Below are 5,500 nucleotides of genomic sequence, written 5' to 3'. Positions count from 1 at the left end.
AGCGTTCCTCGGGATCAACGCTGACGCGCCGCCACGCACTCTGCCAAGACGGCATCAGAAGCTACTGGAACTGGGAAACTGAAGCATATCAGTCCCACATCGAAAACAAGGAGAAGATCAGACCTCTCCTCACCTATAAAAGGTCCTCTCTTCTCCCTTCATTAACGACGCATTAACTACTCATTTATTATTGTATTGCCTATATGCATCAACTGACTTAGGCATCGGAGAAGTGAAGACCGCCCAACGCGGTCTCCCTCTGACGCCCTGTCTTTCATTTGGCAACCAGCAGGAATCACCAAATATACAGAGTAGCGGTCCGCCCGCCGGACCCGCGTTAAACGAAGGCTTGGCTACCGCCAGACTTTGAGCATTAACAGATAAGAAACTTATTATCGTGCAGCGGGAGTCGGTCGCCAGGGCGACGGAGCTGAAGCGGCTGGAAGGCCAGGTTGCCCGTCTGACGGCTGAAGGGGATGTTGCCGCGGCCGCCGCTGTGGAATCGTTCAAGCGGTTGGCGGAATATGCGAAGGCAATGACCGAGTCTGCGAAGGCCGGGGCTTTAGCAAACATAGAAATGCTGAAGCGGAAGGACGCCATCGACTTCGCCAAAGCGTCAAAGCCTGATGCGCCGCCGGCCAAGAGTGCCCCGCCGGACAAAGAGGTCGTGCCTGGCCCAGCGGGAGGTGCCCGCTCAGGCAGTGGGGAAAGCAGTGCACATCCGATGGAAGGGTCCCAGCAGACCCCCACTCCCACACCGTCGGAGGTGTCACGTGCCGGATTTCTGGCGGCGCACACCCGGGCGGATGGCACAATAGAGACCCCTAGCCCGACAGCTCGAGGGTCCGATCAAACGAGTCGAGCGATCGTGCCGCCGCCTGCTGCAACAGAAGATGCCGAGGGCAACCCCTGAAGCCAGCTGGGACCGCCAGAGATTCCCCCCTGAACTTTGTTTTTTTTTTTTTTATATATATATAGCCGTTGAGGTACAATAGCTTGTAACAGAAATTTTGAAATGGAATGAAGTTTCGACGTTGTGTTTGTTATGATGTGTTTGTACCGCTAGTACCTTGACTTGTATATTTTTTTTTGTGTCAATGAAACATTAAAGGAATTAAGATTGGTCCAAGTGCACCAAGTAGCGGACGAGGTCCGCTGACGATTGCTGGCGTTGCCAGTTGCCCTCAGTGCTAGACTTGGTAACAATGGTTTGAATAATTCCTCGTTTCATTGATAGCTGACTGATCAGCGTGTACAAAAGTGGGGTAGTACCCGTTGGGTAGCTTCCCTTAGCTAAATATTGAGCAAGAATTTAGCTAAGTCAAGATGCTCTTGGGTAGCGGTATGACTATTTGTAGTAATACCGAAGGTGTTCGGTATTCCAAGGGTGGGTCGTCGTGACGCCATCCTTCTCCATTAAGTAGAAGGTGCCTGGGCTAACGACTTCCACAATTTTGTATGGACCTTCCCAAGTTGGGCGGAGTTTTGTTGGCGGTGGAATCACTTCCTTCATTACCCAGTCCCCCAGTTAGAGGTTCCGGGCCTTGACTCTGGCGTTGTAGAAACGCGATACCGGTTGTTTGTTTTGCAAGTTGTGCAAATGGGCTTTGTATCTTTTTTCTTCTAGGAGGTCTCTGTCCAGGTTGATGCCGTCGCTGTTGGTCTCCGGGCAGTAGCCTTCGACCCTAGCGGTAGGCTGAGTTACTTCAACAGGTAGGACAGCCTCTGTTCCGAACATCATACAAAAGGGTGTCTCGCCGGTGGCGGAAGTTGAAGTAGTCCGGATGGCCCATACAACCTCTGGTAACTTCTCCGCCCACAAACCCTTGGCGTCGTCGAGTTTCTTTTTGAGCAGCTTCTTGATTATCTTGTTGGCCGCTTCGACCTGGCCGTTGGTTTGGGGATGAGCGACTGACGCAAAATTCATCTTCGTGCCAAGGTTGGCGGTGAAAGATATGAGTTCCTTATTGTTGAACTGTGTGCCGTTGTCTGTAATGATTGTATGTGGGACACCATAGCGGCAATAGATGTTCTTCCAGAGGAAGCGAATTACCTTGGCGGTAGTTATTGCCGTGAGTGGTTCCGCCTCTATCCACTTGCTGTTGTAGTCGATGGCGACGATGATGTACTTGAACTGACCCTTGGCGGTTTGGAACTTTCCCATCAAATCGAGGCCCCACGTGGAGTGAATCCATGGGCCGACGATAATTGACAGCGGCTCTGCCGGTGCATGTGGGAGATCTGCAAATTGTTGGCATTTGTGGCAAGATCGCGAAATCCGCCTGGCGTCATCGCCAAGTGTGGGCCAAAAGTAGCCCTGCCGCATTGTGCGGTTGGCCAAGGATCTGGCGCCTGAGTGGTTTCCGCATTCTCCGCCATGGATTTCCGCTAGGACGGCCTTTCCCTCCTCTGGGATTAGGCAGCGGAGGTTGGGATGAGTGAATCCTTGGCGGTAAAGTTTACCATTCTGGATATTGTAGCGGGTTGCTCTCCGCTTGAGCTGCCGCGCCTGAACCTTGTCCTCTGGCACTGTGCCGTTGCACTTGTATGCAATGATCTCATCCATCCAGCTGGGGTTGATCTCAATGCTGAAGATCTCCGCCAGGGTCTTTGTGATACTTGGTTTGTCAAGGCATTCCACCCTTGTGTCCGCTGGACTTTGATGTGGTTGGGCGGTTGCCAGTCTCGCCAGTGAATCAGCCTTGGCGTTCTTTTCCCTGGGGATTTGTGTGATGGTGTGAAATTTGAACTTTTTGAGCAACGTTTTGACGTACCCCAAATATGCCGATAACTGCTGGTCCTTGGCCTGGAAGCTGTCGTTGACCTGGTTAACGACTAACTGAGAGTCGCTGAATATGTTGACGCTGTCAGCCCCTGAGTCAATGGCGAGGAGCAAGCCGGCAATGAGGGCCTCGTACTCCGCCATATTGTTTGAAGCTTTGAAGTTGAATTTCAACGCATACTCCGCGTTCAGTCCCCCAGGTCCTGTTAAGATGACTCCGGCGCCGCTGGCCTTGGCGCTGGCGGAGCCGTCCACATGCAGGTTCCAGTCTGAGTGTAGCGGAGCTGCCTCCTCCGCGGTAACCATTTCTGTTCCAGGCTCCGCCCCGGTGCCGGGTTCTGGCTGACGCTCGGTGAGCTCGGCGATAAAGTCCGCCACCGCCTGACCTTTCATGGCGGTCCTTGGCTTGTATTCTATGTCAAACTCGCTGAGCTCAATGGCCCACTTGCTGAGGCGCCCTGAGTGTTCAGGGTTCTGCATAACCTGCCTCAGCGGTTGATTGGTTAACACGTGGATCGTGTGAGCCTGAAAGTATTGGCGGAGGCGTCTGGCGGCAACTATGAGTGCGAGGGCGAGCTGTTCCAAGGGAGGATATCGTGTCTCTGCCCCGTTCATGCCCCTACCGGCGTAGAACACTGGGAGCTCGTCCTGAGCCTCCCGCCTGACAATGGCGCAGCTTATTGCCGATGTTGAGACCGCTAGGTATATGAATAGCGTCTCCCCTTGCACAGGGACAGAAAGGAGAGGGACTGCCGCCAAGTATTCCTTCAGGCCTTGGAACGCCGCCTGACATTCTGGGTTCCAGTTGATGACCTTCTTGTGAGTTGTTTTGAGGAGCTTGAAGAATGGGGCACACTTGTCGGTGAGTCTGGAGATGAATCGAGAAAGGGCGGTTAACTTGCCCTGGAGGCACTGGACGTCTACCTTATATTTGGGGTCCGCCAGACTGAGGATGGCCTGCACCTTGTCTGGGTTAGCCTCGATGCCTCGTTCGCTGACGATGTAACCCAGAAATTTGCTGGCGGTGACCGCAAAGAAACATTTTTCTGGGTTGAGGCGCATACCGTAGGCTAGGAGAATAGTTATTATGATTCTGAGGTTTGCCACATGTCCGCTGGCCTTTATGCTCTTAACTAGCATGTCGTCCACGTAGACCTCGATAATTTTTTCCAGATGTTCGGCGAACATGGCGTTCATCAACCGCTGATAAGTTGCGCCGGCATTCTTCAGACCGAAAGGCATGACATTGTAGCAGTAGAGGCCTTTGTCGGTGGTGAAGGTGGTGCATTCTTGATCGCCGGGATGCATCTTGATCTGGTTATATCCGGAGAAAACGTCCATCATGCTGAGGAGCTCATGTCAGGCGGTTGCATCGACCAGCTGATCGATACGGGGTAGCGGGAAACTATCTTTTGGGCATGCTTTGTTGAGATTTTTGAAGTCGACACACATTCGCCACTTGCCGCTGGGCTTCTTGACCATAACCAGATTGGAGATCCACTGGGGATAGATGACCTGGCGGATGAATCCAATGCCCTGGAGCTTGGCGACCTCCTCTCCTATTGCCCGGTACTTTTCCTCATCAAAGGCTCTCCGCTTCTGCTTGATAGGGTAAAAGGATGGTTTGATGGTCAGCTTATGAGTGATAATTTCAGGGGAGATACCTGGCATGTCTGCATAGGACCATGCAAATACTGCGGCATTATCACGCAGGAACTGGGTGAGCTCTGCCGCCACCTCTGGGTCTAGGTGGGCGCCTATGCGGACTGTCCGCTCAGGGTGCTCGTCCGAGATGCAGACAACTCTCAACGACGTGTCCGGGTTGACCGGCTCTTTCCTTACATATTTTTCCTCCTCGTCTCGAGGATCCTCGAAAATATCCGAGGGCGGTGCGTGGTTGCCCACGGTCAGGATCTCATGGCGGCGCGCCGAGCGCGCAATGGTCGTTGAGTAGCACTCCCGGGCCAACTGTTGACTTCCTCTCACACAACCCGTGCCGTTGGGTGTGGGGAACTTCATGAGAAGCATGTATCCGACGATGATGCACTTGAGCTTGTTGAGTGCCGGCCGCCCAATGATGGCGTTATACGAACTGAAGCAATCGACAATGATGAATTCCGTATGCACCTCCGCCATACATGGACTAGTGCCAATAACCAGTCTCATGTAATCAGACCCCAGCGGTTGTGTGACGTCGCCGGAGAAGCTGAGCAGTGGTTCGTGATCCTGGAGTAATTTCTTGTTCTGTTTGAGGTTGTTGTAGCAGCCGTTGAAAATGACATTGACAGCGGAGCCGCTGTCCACCAAGATTCTCCCCACTGAGAATTTGCCAAGAATGGCGTCGACCAAGAATGGGTCGTCATGGGGTAAATTGACTCCGCGCTCCTCCTCCTCTGAGAAGGTGATAGGTTCCCAACCTGACTTTGGGAGTTTGGCGGATCTCTCGTAGCGGATGTTGCAGACCTCCTTTGGGTGATTGGCGCGTGCATGGCGCTTTCTAGCCCTGTGGGACATGCTGGTGATTGGAGCGCCGCCATCGATGGTGTTGATGCGGCCCAAGGTCTCAACATTGGCAATCACTGGTGGTGGCTGGCGTACCTTGAACTGCTCCAACTTGCCGTCGCGGTACAGAGTCTCGATGGCCGTTTTGAGGGCATTGCAGCTGTTGGTATTGTGGCCGCTGTCCTCGTGGTACTTGCACCACCTGCCGGTGTTCCT

The sequence above is a fragment of the Rosa rugosa genome, chromosome 1 (genome assembly GCF_958449725.1).
Source record: "Rosa rugosa chromosome 1, drRosRugo1.1, whole genome shotgun sequence".
NCBI lineage: Eukaryota > Viridiplantae > Streptophyta > Magnoliopsida > Rosales > Rosaceae > Rosa > Rosa rugosa.
Note: the sequence above shows the minus strand (reverse complement) of the source record.